The sequence below is a fragment of the Arachis stenosperma genome, chromosome 4 (genome assembly GCF_014773155.1).
Source record: "Arachis stenosperma cultivar V10309 chromosome 4, arast.V10309.gnm1.PFL2, whole genome shotgun sequence".
NCBI classification, from domain to species: domain Eukaryota; kingdom Viridiplantae; phylum Streptophyta; class Magnoliopsida; order Fabales; family Fabaceae; genus Arachis; species Arachis stenosperma.
The window spans coordinates 41313718-41334492 of NC_080380.1; the positions used below are offsets into that span (position 1 = coordinate 41313718).

Below are 20775 nucleotides of genomic sequence, written 5' to 3' on the forward strand. Positions count from 1 at the left end.
CTTGGGAGAGTGCTAGGAGGGAGTTCAGTAACTTTCTTGCTCAGCTGACCCACTTGTCCTTCCAAATTTCTGATGGAGGACCTTGTTTCATTCATGAAACTTTGAGTGGTCTTTATTAGATCAGAGACCATTGTTGCTAAGTCAGAAGTATTCTGCTTAGAACTCTCTGTCTGTTGCTGAGAAGATGATGGAAAAGGCTTGCCATTGCTAAACCTGTTTCTTCCACCATTATTGTTATTGAAACCTTGTTGAGGTCTCTCTTGATTCTGAGCCAGAATGACATTCAGAGCATCAATCTCAAGAACTCCTTTCTTCTGACTAGTCCCATTGTTCACAGGATTCCTTTCAGAAGTGTACATGAATTGGTTATTTGCAACCATTTCAATGAGCTCTTGAGCTTCTGTAGGCGTCTTCTTCAGATGAAGAGATCCTCCAGCAGAACTATCCAAAGACATCTTGGACAGTTCAGAGAGACCATCATAGAAAATACCTATGATGCTCCATTCAGAAAGCATGTCTGAGGGACATTTTCTGATTAATTGTTTGTATCTTTCCCAAGCTTCATAGAGGGATTCTCCATCCTTCTGTCTGAAGGTTTGGACTTCCACTCTAAGCTTACTCCATCTTTGAGGTGGAAAGAACTTTGCCAAGAAGGCATTGACTAGCTTTTCCCAAGAGTCCAGGCTTTCTTTAGGTTGAGAATCCAACCATATTCTAGCTCTGTCTCTTACAGCAAAAGGGAATAGCATCAGTCTATAGACCTCAGGGTTAACCCCATTAGTCTTGACTGTGTCACAGATTTGCAAGAACTCAGCTAAAAACTGATGAGGATCTTCCATTGGAAGTCCATGGAACTTGCAATTCTGTTGCATTAGAGAAACTAATTGAGGCTTAAGCTCAAAGTTGTTTGCTCCAATGGCAGGGATAGAGATGCTTCTCCCATAGAAGTCGGGAGTAGGTGCAGTAAAGTCACCCAGCACCTTCCTTGCATTGTTGGCATTGTTGTTGTTTTCGGCTGCCATGGGTTCTTCTTCTTTGAAGAATTCGGTCAGGTCCTCAATAAAGAGTTGTGCCTTAGCTTCTCTTAACTTTCGCTTCAAGGTCCTTTCAGGTTCAGGGTCAGCTTCAACAAGAATGCCTTTGTCTTTGTTCCTGCTCATATGAAAGAGAAGAAAACAAGAAAATATGGAATCCTCTATGTCACAGTATAGAGATTCCTTGAGGTGTCAGAAGAAAAGAAGAGTAGAAGACAGAAGTAGAAAATTCGAACTTATCAAAGAAGATGGAGTTCGAATTTTGCATTAAGGCATAGTGTTAGTCCATAGATAGAAGGATGTGAGAAGAAGGGAAGTAATTTTCGAAAATTAAGTAAAAGATTTTGAAAACATTTTGAAAAACACTTAATTGATTTTCGAAAATAAGAGTGGAAAAGAAATCAAGTGATTTTTTGAAAAAGATTTTTAAATTAGAAATCAAAAAGATTTGATTGAAAACTATTTTGAAAAAGATGTGGTTAAGAAGATATGATTGGTTTTAAAAAGATGTGATTGAGAAGATATGATTTGAAAACAATTTTAAAAAGATATGATTTGAAAACAATTTTAAAAAGATTTGATTTTAAAAATTAGTGACTTGCCTAACAAGAAAAGATATGATTCAAACATAAAACCTTCCTCAACAGAAAAGGCAAAAAATGTTCAATCAAATCATTAATTGTTAGTAAGTATCTTTGAAAAAGGAAAGAAATTGATTTTGAAAACATTTAATTGAAAAGATATGATTTGAAAAAGATTTGATTTTGAAAAACTTTGAAAACTTGAAAAAAAATTGATTTGAAAACAAAATCTTCTCCCTAGCACCATCTTGGCGTTAAACGCCTAGAATGGTATACATTCTGGCGTTTAACGCCCAAAATGCACCCTTTTTGGGCGTTAAACGCCCAACCAGGCACCCTGGCTGGCGTTCAAACGCCAGTCTGTCTTCTTCACTGGGCATTTTCGAATGCTCAGCTTTTTCTGTATAATTCCTCTGCAGCATGTTCTGAATCTTCAATTCTTTGTATTATTGACTTGAAAAGACACAAATTAAAAATATTTTTGGATTTTTAATAATCAAAATGCAACAAGAATCAAATAACAATGCATGAAAGACACCAAACTTAGCAGTTTGTATACTGCTGACACTATATGAGACACATAAACACTCAAGCCAAAAGAATTCAAAGATCAGAGTAAGAAATCATCAAGAAGTACTTGAAGATCCTTAAGACACATGAATGAATGCATGCAATTGACACCAAACTTAAGATGAGACACTAGACTTAACAGAAAATATTTTTGATTTTTATGATTTTGTAATTTTTTTGGCTTTTTTCGAAAATTAAGTGAAAAGGAAAATAAAGGTATCAAAATTCTTAATGAGAATTCCAGGAATCATGCAATGTTAGTCTAAAGCTTTAGTCTAAAGGAATTAGACATGGCCGGCAAAGCTTCAGCAAGACATTGCATTCAAGAGCTAAATTGATGATGATCAATCAGCTTTGGTGATGATAAGAACATCACTTTGAAACACTAGAATTCATTCTTAAGAACTCTGAAGAAAAATACCTAATCTAAGCAACAAGATGAACCGTCAGTTGTCCATACACAAGAACAATCCCCGGCAACGGCGCCAAAAACTTGGTGCGCGAAATTGTGATCACTACAACTTCACACAACTAACCAGCAAGTGCACTGGGTCGTCCAAGTAATACCTTACGTGAGTAAGGGTCGATCCCACGGAGATTGTTGGTATGAAGCAAGCTATGGTCATCTTGTAAATCTCAGTCAAGCAGACTCAATTGGGTATAGTGATAAACTAATAAAGCATAAAGATAAAGATAGAGATACTTATGTATATCATTGGTGTAAGAGCTTCAGACAAGCGTATGAAGATGCCTTCCCTTCCGTCTCTCTGTTTTCCTACTGCCTTCATCCAATCCTTCTTACTCCTTTCCATGGCAAGCTCGTGTAGGGTTTCACTGTTGTCAGCAGCTACCTCCCATCCTCTCAGTGAAAGCGATTGCATATGCTCCGTCACAGCATAGCGGAATTCATCTGTCGGTTCTCAATCAGGCGCGGAATAGAATCCAGTGATTCTTTTGCGTTTGTCACTAACGCCCCGCCCTCAGGGTTTGAAGCACGTCACAGTCATTCAGTCATTGAATCCTACTCAGAATACCACAGACAAGGTTTAGACCTTCCGGATTCTCTTGAATGCCGCCATCAGGTCCTGCCTATACCACGAAGATTCCGAAGAATCCAAGAGATATTCACTAAGCCTCAGATGCTTGTAGAACAAGAATGGTTGTCAGTCACCTTGTTCATGGGTGAGAATGGTGATGGGCGTCAATCATCACCTTCATCATGTTGAAGAACAAGTGATATCTTGGATAAAGAACAAGTGGAATTGAATGGAAGAACAATAGTAATTGCATTAATACTCGAGGTACAGCAGAGCTCCACACCTTAATCTATGGTGTGTAGAAACTCCACCGTTGAAAATACATAAGAACAAAAGTGATCATTGGTTTCGGCCCCAGAGAGGGAACCAAAAGAACCAAGATCTGATCTAAGAACTAGAATGTCCAAAGATGATCTAGAGATCTAAAAGTGATCAAAAGATCAAAATACAATAGTAAAAGGTCCTACTTATAGAAAACTAGTAGCCTAAGGTGTACAGAAATGAGTAAATGACATAAAAATCCACTTCCGGGCCCACTTGGTGTGTGCTTGGGCTGAGCAATGAAGGAATTTCGTGTAGAGACCTTTTCTGGAGTTAAACGCCAGCTCTCATGCCAGTTTGGGCGTTTAACTCCAAATTTTATGCCAGTTCCGGCGTTTAACGCTAGAATTTCTGTAGGTGACTTTGAGCGCCGGTTTGGGCAATCAAATCTTGGGCAAAGTATGGACTATTATATATTGCTGGAAAGCCCAGGATGTCTACTTTCCAACGCCGTTGAGGGCGCGCCAATTGGGCTTCTGTAGCTCCAGAAAATCCACTTCGAGTGCAGGGAGGTCAGAATCCAACAGCATCTGCAGTCCTTTTCGGTCTCTGAATCAGATTTTTGCTCAGGTCCCTCAATTTCAGCCAGAAAATACCTGAAATCACAGAAAAACACACAAACTCATAGTAAAGTCCAGAAAAGTGAATTTTAACTAAAAAATAATAAAAATATAATAAAAACTCAACTAAAACTACCAAAAACATACTAAAAACAATGCCAAAAAGTATACAAATTATCCGCTCATCAGTCGTCCAAGTAATACCTTACGTGAGTAAGGGTCGATCCCACGGAGATTATTGGTTTGAAGCAAGCGATGTTTATTTTATTATTCTTAGTCAGGATATTAATCAAAATTATCAGTTAGAATTATTAGATTGGAAAAATAAAAGAGAATAATAGCGTTACTTGTTGTGCAGTAATGAGAAATATGTTGGAGTTTTGGAGATGCTTTGTCCTCTGAACTTCAACTCTTCCTTGAAATCCTTCAACATACGGAAGGTCCTTCCATGGCAAGCTCTATGTAGGGTGTCACCGTTGTCAATGGCTACCTCCCATCCTCTCAGTGAAAACATTCATATGCTCTGTCACAGCACGGCTAATCATCTGTCGGTTCTCAATCAGGTTGGAATAGAATCCATTGATTCTTTTGCGTCTGTCACTAACGCCCAGCCTTCAGGAGTTTGAAGCTCGTCACAGTTATTCAATCCCAGAATCCTACTCGGAATACCACAGACAAGGTTTAGACTTTCCGGATTCTCATGAATGCTGCCATCAATCCGGCTTATACCACGAAGATTCTGATTAAGGAATCTAAGAGATACTCATTCAATCTGATGTAGAACGGAGGTGGTTGTCAGGCACACGTTCATGGATTGAGGAAGGTGATGAGTGTCACGGATCATCACCTTCTCCATAATTAAGCGCGAATGAACATCTTAGATAAGAACAAGCGTGTTTGAATGGAAAACAAAGGAATTGTATTAAATCATCGAGACGCTGCAGAGCTCCTCACCCCCAACAATGGAGTTTAGAAACTCATGCCATCAAAAAGTATGTAATTCAGATCTGAAAAATGTCATGAGGTACAAGATAAGTCTCTAAAAGTTGTTTAAATAGTAAACTAGTAACCTAGGTTTACAGAATATGAATAAACTAAGATAATTGGTGCAGAAATCCACTTCTGGGGCCCACTTGGTGTGTGCTGGGGCTGAGACTAAAGCTATCCACGAGTAGAGGCTTTTCTTGGAGTTAAACTCCAAGTTATGACGTGTTTTGGGCGTTCAACTCCGGATCATGACGTTTTTCTGGCGTTTAACTCCAGACAGCAGCATGTACTTGGCGTTCAACGCCAAGTTACGTCGTCTATCTTCGCGCAAAGTATGAACTATTATATATTGCTAGAAAGCCCTGGATGTCTACTTTCCAACGCCGTTGAGAGCGCGCCAATTGGACTCCTGTAGATCCAGAAAATCCATTTCGAGTGCAGGGAGGTCAGGATCCAACAGCATCAGCAGTCCTTTTTCAGCCTAAGTCAGATTTTTGCTCAGCTCCCTCAATTTCAGCCAGAAAATACCTGAAATCACAGAAAAATACACAAACTTATAGTAAAGTCCAGAAATATGATTTTTGCCTAAAAACTAATAATATTTAACTAAAAACCAATTAAAACATGCTAAAATATACATGAAATTACCCCCAAAAAGCGTATAAAATATCCGCTCATCAGTGACTATAGCTCTATCGTTGTTATCGGCGTCTTGATTCTCTTACTCAAAATCGAACGCTGTGTTCCCATCCTCGTTCAAGTCGTCCATCATCATGGGTTGATCTCTCGGGTCCCTAGCAATGGAGCCAATGTTATGTGGGTAACCTAAGATTGGTGGATTGGGCTTGAAAGATTGGCCCAAGCGTCAAGAGGAGGTGGTCTCCGACTTGGTTCGCGTCTGGGAGCCGCCGTCCTACTTGTGTATGTGAAAGAATGGGAGGTGGTACCTACAAAAACACTCTGATGCCTAAGACAGCAAGGGGTTAAGCAGGTTTAGAGAATATTGGAACTTGGAGATATCTGAGAGGTGTCAGTGTATTTATAGTGGTGAACCAATAACCACCGTTGGAGTAGTTCCACCTTTCAAGGTGGATACTGTCCCTTTATCTTAGGGTAGTTGAGATATGGCTCCTGAAAGTGCGTTGAGAGATTTTAGGGGTAGTTACTTATTTGAATAAATATTTCCTGCCAGCTATCCATCAAGCCCAACTTCTTTTGAATGGAGTCTGTGTTGAATCTGACCTCTTCTAAGGAGGTCGGTAGGGAGCGAAGGCCAATTTCTGGATTGGGTGTTTTTGGTATATTTGGATCTAGTCCCTAGTGTTGGGCCAGAGTATGAACAACATTAAAACAAAATCAGTCTCAAACCTTAAATACCAACATGAAACCAGCAACAAGCATTATAAACAGAGCCAACATTAACATGTATAATTTTGGGGTTCTAACTTCAGCTTCTAATTCTCCAATTCTCAAAGCTAAATTCACCCTCACTTGGTCAACATCTTCGATGGAAGTCACCCTTCCACCAACGTCTTCTTGTCCAATGTCATCCCAGATAAATAAACTACACCACTTCTTTTCACTGACATTATAGTTAGGACACCTAAAGAATGGCTTGTTAGGGTTAGACTCTGTTGTGGACTACCAGAGAATAGGACAGTAGCCACATCCACACCACTGTGAAACACTTGATGCTCAACTTCGACTGGAGATCTTTGTATTGGATTGCATGAAACTCTGCCTCCCACTTGCAATCATGATCCTAAAATCAGAAGGGTGCACAACGAGTAAGAAGACGAAGAATCAGAAAAAAATGGGAAAAAGAAGAAGAGGAAGAAGTAAGGGAAGAAATTTAGGTTATAAAAGGAGACAAGGACCAAATTGGAGCTAATCAAATTTTATGCCATGTCATCTAACTATATATTACTGTGTCCAGTATGGCAAGAATCGGCCACGTCACTGACGACGTCAAAGCTCCAGTGAAGAAAATAGGGGGAAGGACTAACGTGGTGCATTTTTTCGAATTTGGGGGACTAATTTAGTGCAATTAGGATCTCGAGGACTAAATTAATGCAACTTGTCAATCTCAGAGACCAAAGTGGGGCTTATCACGTGCATTTGGCCTACATACATTAGGCAACACTTTTAAAATACACCTAAAATATAACAAATAGGTTACCCTTTAAAAACATTTTTTGTGTGTTAAAAGTGTACCTGCCACAACTATGTTTTTTATTCTTCTATAAGAAGGTAATACAAAAAAAAGCATAGCCTATTCTTTGCTTTTCAAATGTAACTTAAAAAAAGTGTGGTTGAATAGATAACTTTCTTGTAATGTAAATTCGGGAGCTAACGCGAGTGATCATTATAAATTTGGGTTCCAATTTAGGTTAACTAAAATTTTAGAGTTAAGTTAAGTCTAACTTTAAATTTCAAAGACTAAATTAAATATTTACTTAAGATTAAAATTACAAAGACATTTAAATCGTAAAAATAGCTAATCTCCCAATAACAAATTCAGACCATTACGACGAAAAAAATAATGCAAGAAAAAGGCAGGGGTTGATTGGTTTGCGAAAATATTTTTTATTTTAATTTTTTATTTTTATTTTTTGAAAATAATTTTTATTTTCAACTTTTCACATATAAGGTAACGCGATTGGTTTATGAAAAGATGATTCATTACTTAATGTCAAAAATAATAAAAATATATTTGGTTGGTCTATTTTTAAAATATACTTTTTAATATTTTAGAATATAAAACTATATTTTCATTAAATGTATGATTTTAGTTATTTAATTTTTTTTATTAAGTTAACAAATTTATTTTTATACAATGTTAAATAAATTACCATCTTAAATAACTAATTGCATTCATATGGATCTACTATTAAAATATAAGACTAAAAAAGACTAATAATTAATCTATTATTCACTATAATTCTTTTAATTCAATTAGTACGTACTCAATATTAAACAAAAGAATTAACATATATTTATTCAATCCTAAAATTTTAAAATTAAATTGATCATATTTTTATTATTTTTATTGATGGAGTAACTTTAACATTTGAGTACTTTCTTGTTGTTTTCTTTTCTTCTTTTTTGACTAGAGTTTAATCTCTTTGATTTGTTCTTTGGTGGCGTTCATTTTTTGAGTAAAAATGTTTAATAAAAAAATATTAATAAAAAATAATTAAAATTTATTTTATTTAATAATTTTAACTATTTTTTGTGTCTCTAATATTATCATTTACTTTCACTTTATTTTAGTAGTCGTACAACAAATAATAATAAATTTTAAATTAAAACTAGATGAAATTGAAAAATAAGGGTACGTAAATTATATTTTAATTCAGGATAGTAAATTAAAATAAAAAAAATAAATATCTATTTAAACTTTAAAATGCAAATTTTAAAATATTTTTGTTTCACGTGTTCCTCATGTTAGTATATATTAAAATTAATTATTAAAATTTATTAATAATCCAAAATATATATTATATAAATATATAATAATTAATTTTGGTATATACAAACTATTTTTAAATTTTATTTTCTTTAAAAGAGAGTACATATATAATAGCGGCAGCAATACTATTAATGAAAAAGAAACATAGCTAGTAACAAATAAATTGGCTTGAATTTCCATTGCAAAGAAGTAGCAAAGGGAGAAGGAGGAACTGAGGTGCATATTGAAAGCTCTTACTTTCTTTTCCTTAGCTTGTCGCCTTTTGCCTATTCATCAACAGAATTTAATTTTCATTTAAAAAGAAGAGAAGTTGTTATTAATTAAGAGAGAGACAAAACATATATAGTTCTTTTAAAGTGTGAAAAGAACCAGATTTCACTTCGTCAGCATGCAGTAAGAAGAGTTTAATTTCTCCACTCAATTGAAGATTATATTCATTAAAATATTATTTGTATCATTTAAAACCAAAATTGATACGTATATCATCTTAAACTTATTTTCATGTAAATAAAATTAGGTTAATTTGAATTACAATTTTCAGCAGTAATTTAAATTAAATATAATAAATTTATTAGGTAATGTTGAGCTGGGCATAAATTGAATTTATACATACATGAGATAAATTAAGTGGAGTAGTTTTATGAATAGTTGGGATTTTTTCAGGTAAATCGAAATAGCCTAATTCGATTTATTTGTATCTAATTTAATTTATGTATGTAGATGGCCAATAAAATAAATCGAATTAGGCTATTTCGATTTATCTGAAAAAATTCCAATAATTCATAAATCTGCTCCATCTAATTCGACCTCATGTATGCATAAATCAAATTTGTCTAATTCGATTTATGCCCAACTCAACGTTATCCCACCTAATTCAAATCACTATTAAAAATTGTAATTCGAATTGACCTAATTCGATTTACATAAAAATAGGTTTTGGATGATACACAATTTTAATTTTGGGTGATACAGGTAATATTTTGATGTAGGTATTTTGCCATTATTATTATTGTTGTTGTTGTTGTTGTTGTTGTTGTTCGGTTGCTCGCTAGAATGGTGGATCGGATGAAAGTTGGGTCGAGAGCAACGGGTTGAGTGAAGGTGGTATTTGGACCTGAGCGTGAACTTTACGAAGAGGTGTTGTCCCGATTCGTCGGTGGATCAGCGGGTGGGGCCACCTACAAGGACACTCCAACACTAAAGTAAGTGTTCATATGATGAGCCAGTTAATTAGGGTAGAAGTGGCGTACTTCTGGAGAGGGATAGATCCTTCCCCATTTATACCTTATACTCGGGTGGACCCTCTAATTTGGACCCGTCCGTCTGAAATTTCTGCCAGCTATCCAAGTCTTTATCAAGGAGTGCAGTGACGTGTAGGTCACCTTCGTGTACGGGTTAAGGACCCATCGGATCGGTAGTTCGTATATTGGACCCCCATCTTTATTGGGCTGGTCCGAAATAATTATTATTATTATAAATGAAAGTCCTAATTTATTTTTTATTTTTAAATAAAAATGTTTATTTTTTATTTTTTTTATTTTTTAGTATTAAAAATATATATATTTAATTTAAAATTTTACTCATTTAAATATTACAAAAATAATTAAAAATAATAAATTGAATCTTCCAATCATCACTCTTATTATTTTTTATTTAAAATGGGGTCTAAGACTAAGAAACAAAAACTAACTAAACACGAAGCATCCTAATAAACTTAACACCAACTTCATCTGCTCTTGCGAATGGTAGTGTGATGAGAGAAATTCTATGAAACATGACACTTCATTCTCCAACTCCTGCTTGTGCTTTGCTAAAGCGTATGCATAGTGGTTGGCTTTCTTAAAGATGTGGCAAATAAGCACTCTCTAAGGCTTAGTCAGAAGCTCCTTGATTGACCAAATCAACGATGACCCAGCGTGTCTTTCTGTCGCCAATTTTCGTATAAGTTCGACAGTGCGTTTTAAATCAGATTTGATTGGGGATACTTATCTCCACTGCTAGTTTAAACCAAATAAAATCCCCAAAGCTCTGCCATTGTGATTGTGCACCTTCCGATATTCATGCTGAAATCGGCCATGAATCACCCTCTATGGCTGCTAATTAGTCCACCGCTAGCAAATTTACTCCTCGGATTGAAGACTACACCGTCAATATTTAACTTTGCGCAACTCTCATCCAGTGGTTCCTAGCCAATGGGTTCCTCTCTGATAAGTCTTAAAGCTTTGCTACTTTGTTCTGTTAGGTTAAAGATAATGTTGTAATTTTCAACTAAAGCTTTAACTATTTGCTGATTTATGTTACTTTGGCTATTCTGGTAGTTGAAGATCAGATCATACCTACATCGCCAGACCGAGTTTTAGGTTAGGATGAAAAGGGTGGTCCATAGGGTGCCACTTTGGGTTAATGGGTAGTCACGTAATGTATGGAGTAAAGTTTCATCTTCTTCTCAGCATCTGCGGCATTCCCTATCATCGATAAGACCTCTTCTTCTTCTCGTATAATTAGTTAGAAGCGCCTTATAGGATAGCAACCAACTAAAAGATCTGAGCCTTTGAGAAATTTTTGCCTTCCAAATATACTTTTAAAGATTATTTTCTTCCGCTTCATTAAAATAAGCATTATAGGTTGACTTGATAGTAAACACCCCATTAGCACAGGGTAACCAACTAACAAAATCTCCCCCAATATTTGTGTTAGGGAATTTGATAATATGTAAGAATCAGTAATGTTTTCAGGTAGAACTGTATTAATATAGTCCCAATTTCACTCCCCTTGTATTGTCACATAATCTGTTAACAGTCTATAAGCCTCTCTTCATCTAGATTTATGAGAGCTACTTCCTTACGATCTTCTATCACAGGAATTCATTGGTCTATCCAAAAGAATGTTATCTTTCCATCTCCGAGCCTCTAGATAAGGTTGCTTCTGAATTTTTCCCAAGTTTTTATAATTCCTAGCCAAGAATTTGAATTGTTAGAGTTTCTCTAAACCTTTGGGATAGCATCCTCCCTGCATCCATATTTAGCACGCATCACTTTCACCCAAAGAACTTCTTTGTTATGAATCAAATCCCAAATAAGCTTCATAAGGAAGAGGGAATTTATCACCTGTGCTTTTCTTCCAACCCTCTCTTCTTCTTTGGTCTGCAAATGTTATCCCAATTTAGGAGGTGAACTTTTCTCTCTTCTATGCCGCTGTCCCATAAGAAATCTCGGCAGATTTTGTCAATTTTGTTGCATAATGCTGTAGGAATTTTCATTGTTTGCATGCAGTAACTAGGAATAGTTGCAAGAATAGATTGTATTTGGGTACACCTTCCTACTAGGAATAGCATCTCCCTATTCAATCTAGAAATCTTGGTTTGCATATTGTCAATAATAAATTGAAAATGATAATAATTGCATCTTTCATGAATGAGAGGCACGCTTAGGTACTTTCCAATATTTGTCGTGAGGGTGATTCTTAGCTTTTGGCTGAGTTGTGACGCGTAAGCATTGGTGGACGAAATTGTAATCATCAACTATGGCACCAAAAACTTGGTAGCGCTCTCAAACGTGAATCACACTTAGTCACAACTCCGCACAACTAACCAGCAAGTGCACTGGGTCGTCCAAGTAATACCTTACGTGAGTAAAGGTCGATCCCACGGAGATTGTTAGTATGAAGCAAGCTATGGTTATCTTGTAAATCTCAGTTAGGCGGATAATAAATGTTATGGAGTTTTCGAATAATAAATAAAGTAGAAAATAAAGATATAGTTACTCATGTAATTCAATGGTGGGAATTTCATATAAGTGTCTGGAGATGCTTGTCCTTGTTGGATCTCTGCTTTCCTACTGCCTTCCTTCAATCCTTCTTATTCCTTTCTATGGCAAGCTGTATGTAGGGCATCACCATTGTCAATGGCTACATCCCATCCTCTCAGTGAAAAAGGTCTAAATGCTCTGTCACGGCACGACTAATCATCTGTCGGTTCTCGATCATGTTGGAATAGAAACCCTTGATTCTTTTACGTTTGTCATCACACCTAACAATCGCGAGTTTGAAGCTCGTCACAGTCATTCAATCCCTGAATCCTACTCGAAATACCACAGACAAGGTTTAGACTTTCCGGATTCTCATGAATGCCGCCACCAATCTAGCTTATACCACGAAGATTCTGATTAAGGTGTCCAAGAGATATGCGCCAGGTCTAAGGTAGAACGGAAGTGGTTGTCAGTCACGCGTTCATAGGTGAGAATGATGATGAGTGTCACGGATCATCACATTCATCATGTTGAAGTGCAACGAATATCTTAGAATAAGAACAAGCGGAATTGAATAGAAAATAGTAATAATTGCATTGAAACTTGAGGTACAGCAGAGCTCCACACCCTTAATCTATGGTGTGTAGAAACTCCACCGTTAAAAATACATAAGTGATGAAGGTCCAGGTATGGCCGAATGGCCAGCCCCCAAACGTGATCAAAAGATCGAATGGTCAAAAGACCTGACAATCAAAGATGTCTAATACACTAGTAAAAATTTCTATTTATACTAAACTAGCTATTAGGGTTTACAGAAGTAAGTAATTGATGCATAAATCCACTTTCAGGGCCCACTTGGTGTGTGTTTGGGCCGAGCTTGATCTTTACAAGAGCTGAGGCTTCTTTTGGAGTTGAACGCCAAGTTGTAACATGTTTTTGGCGTTCAACTCTGGTTCGTGACGTGTTTCTGGCGTTTAACTCCAGAATGCAACATGGAACTGGCGTTGAGTGCCAGTTTACGTCGTCTAATCTCGAATAAAGTATAGACTATTATATATTGCTGGGAAGCTCTGGATGTCTACATTCCAACGCCGTTGAGAGCGCTCCATTTGGAATTCTTTAGCTCCAGAAAATCCATTTCGAGTGCAGGGAGTTCAGAATCCAACAGCATCAGCAGTCCTTTGTCAGCCTTTTATCAGAGTTTTGCTCAGGTCCCTCAATTTCAGCCAGAAATTACCTGAAATCACAGAAAAATACACAAACTCATAGTAAAGTCCATAAATGTGAATTTAGCATAAAAACTAATGAAAACATCCCTAAAAATAGCTAGATTATACTAAAAACTATATAAAACCAATGCCAAAAAGCGTATAAATTATCCGCTCATCACAACACCAAACTTAAATTGTTGCTTGTCCCCAAGCAACTGAAAATCAATTAGGATAAAAAGAAGAGAATATACTATAAATCCCAAAATATCAATGAATCTTAATTCTAATTAGATGAGCGGGACTTGTAGCTTCTTGCTTCTGAACAGTTTTGGCATCTCACTTTCTCCTTTGAAGTTTAGAATGATTGGCATATAAAGGAACTTAGAATTTCAGATAGTGTTATTGATTCTCCTAGTTAAGTATGTTGATTCTTGAACACAGCTACTTTTATGAGTCTTGGCCGTGGCCCTAAGCACTTTGTTTTCCGGTATTACCACCAGATACATAAATGCCACAGACACAGAGCTGGGTGAACCTTTTCAGATTGTGACTCAGCTTTGCTAAAGTTCCCAGTTAGAGGTGTCCAGAGTACTTAAGCACACTCTTTTTGCTTTGGATCACGACTTTAACCACTTAGTCTCAAGCTTTTCACTTGGACCTGCATGCCACAAGCACATGGTTAGGGACAGCTTGATTTAACTGCTTAGGCCTGGATTTATTTCCTTGGGCCCTCCTATCCATTGATGCTCAAAGCCTTGGATCCTTTTTACCCTTGCCTTTTGGTTTTAAGGGCTATTGGCTTTTTCTGCTTGCTTTTTCTTTTTCTTTCTAAATTTTTTTTTGCCAAATTTTTTTTCACAAGCTTTTGCTTTTTCACTGCTTTTTCTTGCTTCAAGAATCAATTTCATGATTTTTCAGATTATCAATAGCATTTCTCTTTGTTCATCATTCTTTTAAGAGCCAACAATTTTAACATTCATAAACAACAAGATCAAAATTATGCACTGTTCAAGCATTCATTCAGAAGACAAAAAGTATTGTCACCACATCAATATAATTAAACTAAATTCAAGGATAATTTCGAAATTCATGTACTTCTTGTTCTTTTGAATTAGAAACATTTTTCATTTAAGAGAGGTGAAGGATTCATGGAATTATTTATAGCCTTAAGACATAGTTACTAAATACTAATGATCATGTAACAGAGACACAAATATAGATGACATAATAAGCATAAAAATGAAAAATAGAGAATTAAAAACAAGAAATGAATCCACCTTAGTGATGGTGGCGCTTTCTTCTTGAAGAACCAATGATGTCCCTAAGTTCTTCTATATCTCTTCCTTGCCTTTGTTGCTCCTCCCTCATTGCTCTTTGATCTTCTCTAATTTCATGGAGAATGATGGAGTGCTCTTGATGTTCCACCCTTAATTGATCCATATTGTAACTCAAATCTTCAAGAGAAGTGTTGAGTTGTTCCCAATAGTTGTTGAGAGGTGATGGACGAAATTGTGATTCATACTTAAATTGTTGTTTGAAATTGATTCCCAGGTAATGGCCCCAAAAACTTGGTGCTCAATACCATGGTCTAAACATAATTTCACAACTTCGCTCAACTAACCAGCAAGTGTACTGGGACGTTGATGAGCGGATAATTTATACGCTTTTTGGCATTGTTTTTAGGTAGTTTTTAGAAAGTTCAAGCTACTTTTAGGGATGTTTTTATTAGTTTTTATGTTAAATTCACATTTCTGGACTTCACTATGAGTTTGTGTGTTTTTCTGTAATTTCAGGTAATTTCTGGCTGAAATTGAGGGACTTGAGCAAAACTCTGAAAAAGGCTAACAAAAGGACTGCTGATGCTGTTGGAATCTGACCTCCCTGCACTCGAAATGGATTTTCTGGAGCTACAGAACTCCAAATGGCGCGCTCTCAACGGCGTTGGAAAGTAGACATCCAGAGCTTTCCAACAATATATAATAGTCCATACTTCATTCGGAAATTGATGACGTAACTTGGCGTTGAACGCCAAGTACATGCTGCTGTCTGGAGTTAAAAGCCAGAAACACGTCATGATCCGGAGTTGAACGCCCAAAACACGTTATAACTTGGAGTTCAACTCCAAGAAAAGCCTCAGCTCGTGGATAGATCAAGCTCAGCCCAAACATACACCAAGTGGGCCCCGGAAGTGGATTTATGCATCAATTACTTACTCATGTAAACCCTAGTAGCTAGTCTAGTATATATAGAACCTCTTACTATTGTACTAGATATCTTTGGTCTCAGTTTTATTTTATTCTTCATCTTAAGAGGCTATTGATCACGTTTTTGGGGCTGGCCATTCGGCCATGCCTGAACCTTTCACTTATGTATTTTCAACGGTGGAGTTTCTGCACACCATAGATTAAGGGTGTGGAGCTCTGCTGTACCTCAAGTTTCAATACAATTATTATTACTTTCTATTCAATTCTCTTTTATTCTTATTCCAAGATATACGTTGCACAACACTTTGATGAATGTGATGATCCGTGACACTCATCATCATTCTCACCTATGAACGTGCGTGATTGACAACCACTTCCGTTCTACTTTAGGCCGGGCGCATATCTCTTAGATTCCCCAACAGAATCTTCGTGGTATAAGTTAGATAGATGGCGGCATTCATGAGGATCCGGAAAGTCTAAACCTTGTCTATGGTATTCCGAGTAGGATTCTGGGATTGAATGACTGTGACGAGCTTCAAACTCCTGAAGGCTGGGCGTGATGACAAACGCAAAAGAATCAAGGGATTCTATTCCAACCTGATTGAGAACCGACAGATGATTAGCAGTGCTGTGACAGAGCATAGGAACGTTTTCACTGAGAGGATGGGATGTAGCCATTGACAACGGTGATGCCCTACATACAGCTTGCCATGGAAAGGAGTAAGAAGGATTGGATGAAAGCAATAAGAAAGTAGAGATTCGAAAGGATTCCAGCATCTCCATACGCCTATCTGAAATTCCCACTATGGATTTACATAAGTGTTTCTATCCCTTTTTATTTTATTATTTATTATTAATTTTCGAAACCCATAACCATTTAATCTGCCTAACTGAGATTTATAAGGTGACCATAGCTTGCTTCATACCAACAATCTCTGTGGGATCGACCCTTACTCGCGTAAGGTATTACTTGGATAACCCAGTACACTTGCTGGTTAAGTTGAACGAAGTTGTGAACCATGGTATTGGCATCATGTTTTTGGCGCCATTACCAGGGAATGAAAAGCAATGAATTTTGCAAAATGGAATAACACATGAATAACAATTTCGTCCACCAAGTTTTTGGCGCCGTTGCCGGGGATTGTTCGAGTATGGACAACTGACGGTTCATCTTGTTGCTCAGATTAGGTAATTTTCTTTTCAAAAAATCTTTTTCAAAATTTTTCTTTTATTTTTCGTTTTTCCAAACTCTATTTTCGAAAAAATTAATAAAAATTCAAAAAAATTAGAAAATCATAAAAATCAAAAATATTTTGTGTTTCTTGTTTGAGTCTTGAGTCAATTTTTAAGTTTGATGTCAATTGTATGCTTTAAAAATTTTTCTTGCATTTTTCGAAAACTCCATGCATTCATAGTGTTCTTCATGATCTTCAAGTTGTTCTTGATAAGTCCTCTTATTTGATCTTGATGTTTTCTTGTTTTGTGTTGTTTGTTGTTTTTCATATGCATTTTTTGTTTGTTAGTGTCCATGCATTAAAGATTTTTAAGTTTGGTGTCTTGCATGTTTTCTTTGCATCAAAAAATTTTTCAAAAATATGTTCTTGATGTTCATCATGATCTTCAAAGTGTTCTTGGTGTTCATCTTGACATTCATAGCATTCTTGCATGTATTCATTGTTTTGATCTAAAAATTTCATGCATTGAGTATTTTTGTTGTTTTTCTCTCTCATCATTAAAAATTCAAAAATAAAAAAATATCTTTCCCTTATTTCCCTCCAAATTTTCGAAATTTTGGGTTGACTTGGTCAAAAATTTTTAAAAATTAGTTGTTTCTTACAAGTCAAGTCAAAATTTCAATTTTAAAAAATCTTATCTTTTTAAAATCTTTTTCAAAAATCATATCATTTTCATTCTTTTTTATCATTTTCGAAAATTTCAGAAATATTTTTCAAATTACTTTCAAAATCTTTTTCTTATCTCTATATCAAATTTTCGAAAATATGCTAACAATTAATGTGATTGATTCAAAAATTTGAAGTTTGTTACTTTCTTGTTAAGAAAGGTTCAATCTTTAAATTCTAGAATCTTATCTTGTAGTTTCTTGTTAGTTAAGTCATTTTAAAAATTAAATCTTTTTCAAAATATCTTTTTATTAAAATTTTTATCTTATCCTTTTTATCTTATCCTTCTCAAAATTTTATCTTTTTCAAAATTTGATTTCAAAATATCTTATCTAACTTCTTACCTTCTTATCTTTTAAAATTTAATTTCAATCTTTTTCAATCAACTAACTAACTTCTTTGTTTGTTTCTTATCTTTTTCAAAACCACCTAACTACTCTTTCCTCTCTAATTTTCGAAAATATCTCACCCCTTTTTCAAAATTTCTTTTTAATTAACTAATTGTTTCATGTTTTAATTTTAAATTACATTTTACCTCTAATATTCGAAAATCACTAATCCCTTTTTAAAAATTATTTTCGAAATTTCCCTTCTCTTTTCTTATTCTATTTAATTATTTATTTACTAACACTTCTCTTCACCTCTCTTCATCTAAATATCCGAACCCATTCTTCTTCATTCTTCTCCCCTCTCTTTTTCTACTAACATAAAGGAATCTCTATACTGTGACATAGAGGATTCCTCTTTCTTTTCTTGTTTTTGTCTCTTTCATATGAGCAGGAACAGGGAAAAAGGCACTCTTGTTGAAATTGATCCTGAACCTGAAAGGACTCTGAAAAGGAAACTAAGAGAAACTAAATTACAACAATCCAGAAACAACCTTTCAGAAATTTTTGAAGAAGAGAAGGAGATGGCAGCCGAAAATAATAATAATGCAAGGAGAATGCTTGGTGACTTCACAAAGCCAACGTCCAAATTTGATGGAAGAAGCATCTCCATTCCTGCCATTGGAGCCAACAACTTTGAGCTGAAACCTCAGCTAGTTGCCTTAATGCAACAAAACTGCAAGTTTTATGGACTTCCATCTGAAGATCCTTATCAGTTTTTAACTGAGTTCTTGCAGATCTGTGAGACTGTAAAGACGAATGGAGTTGATCCTGAAGTCTACAGACTCATGCTTTTCCCTTTTGCTGTAAGAGACAAAGCTAGAATATGGTTGGATTCACAACCTAAGGATAGCTTGGACTCCTGGGATAAGCTGGTCACAGCCTTCTTGGATAAATTCTTTCCTCCTCAAAAGCTGAGCAAGCTGAGAATGGATGTTCAAACCTTCAAACAAAAAGATGGTGAATCCCTCTATGAAGCTTGGGAAAGATACAAGCAGCTGACCAAAAGATGTCCATCTGACATGTTTTCAGAATGGACCATATTAGATATATTCTATTATGGTCTCTCTGAATTTTCGAAAATGTCATTGGACCATTCTGCAGGTGGATCTATTCACCTAAAGAAAACGCCTGAAGAGGCTCAAGAACTCATTGACATGGTTGCAAACAACCAATTCATGTACACTTCTGAGAGGAATTCCGTGAATAATGGGATACCTCAGAAGAAAGGAGTTCTTGAAATTGATGCTCTGAATGCCATATTGGCTCAGAATAAAGTGTTGACTCAACAGGTCAACATGATCTCTCAAAATCTGAATGGATGGCAACATGCATCCAACAGTACTAGAGAGGCAACTTCTGAAGAAGCTTATGATCCTGAGAACCCTGCCATGGCAGAGGTTAATTACATGGGTGAACCTTATGGAAACACCTATAACTCATCATGGAGAAATCATCCAAATTTCTCATGGAAGGATCAACAAAAGCCTCAACAAGGCTTTAACAATGGTGGACGCAATAGGCTGAGCAATAGCAAGCCCTATCCATCATCTTCTCAGCAACAGACAGAGAATTCTGAACAAAACACTTCTAATTTAGCCAATCTAGTCTCTGATCTGTCAAAGGCCACTTTCAGTTTCATGAGTGAAACAAGATCCTCCATCAGAAATCTGGAGGCACAAGTCAGCTGAGTAAGAAAGTCATTGAAACTCCTCCCAGTATTCTCCCAAGCAATACAGAAGAGAATCTAAACGGAGAGTGCAAGGCTATTGATATAATCAATATAGCCGAATGCACAAGGGAGGAGGAGGACGAAAATCCTAGTGAGAAAGACCTCCTGGGACGTCCCTCTAGCAAGAAGGAATTTCCTATTAAGGATCCAAAGGAATCTGAGGCTCATATAGAGACCATAGAGATTCCATTAAATCTCCTTCTGCCATTCATGAGCTCTGAAGACTATTCTTCCTCTCAAGAGGATGAAGATATGACTGGAGAGCAAGTTGCTCAATATTTAGGAGCTATCATGAAGCTGAATGCCAAGTTGTTTGGCAATGAGACTTGGGAAAGTGAACCTCCCTTGCTCATTGGTGAACTAGACACCTGGATTCAGAAAATTCTACCTCAAAAGAGACAAGATCCTGGCAAGTTCTTAATACCTTGTACCATAGGCACCATGACCTTTGAAAAAGCTCTGTGTGATCTGGGATCAGGGATAAATCTTATGCCACTCTCTGTATTGGAGAAGCTGTGGATCATTGAGGTACAACCTGCCTTGTTCTCATTACAATTGGCAGACAAGTCATTGAGACAAGCTTATGGAATAGTAGAGGACGTGTTAGTAAAGGTTGAAGGCCTTTACATCCCTGCTGATTTCATAATCTTAGACACTAGGAAGGAAGAGGGTGATTGCATCATCCTTGGAAGACCTTTCCTAGCCACAGCAGGAGCTGTGATAGATGTCAACAGAGGTGAATTAGTCCTTCAATTGAATGGGGACTACCTTTTGTTTAAGGCACATGGCCATCCTTCTGTGACAGAAGAGAGTAAGCATGAAGAGCTTCTCTCAGTTCAGAGTCAAGAAGAGCCCCCACAGTCAAACTCTAAGTTTGGTGTTGGGAGGCCACAACTAAACTCTAAGTTTGGTGTTAAGACCCCATATCCAAACTCTAAGTTTGGTGTTGGAACTATACAACATTGACCTGATCACCTTGTGGCTCCATGAGAGCCACTGTCAAGCTATTGACATTAAAGAAGCGCTTGTTGGG

At 36.3% G+C, this 20775-nt stretch overlaps 2 non-coding genes across 2 annotated transcripts; one reads left to right on the top strand and one right to left on the bottom strand.

Moving 5' to 3' along the window:
• Positions 1-509: 509 nt before the first annotated feature.
• On the top strand, positions 510-617 carry LOC130977556 (small nucleolar RNA R71). Its single transcript, XR_009085243.1, has one exon. It is a non-coding gene; the product is annotated as a small nucleolar RNA R71 (small nucleolar RNA).
• An 18313-nt stretch (positions 618-18930) lies between these two features.
• Positions 18931-19034, bottom strand: LOC130977923 (small nucleolar RNA R71). Its single transcript, XR_009085593.1, has one exon. It is a non-coding gene; the product is annotated as a small nucleolar RNA R71 (small nucleolar RNA).
• Positions 19035-20775: the final 1741 nt, after the last annotated feature.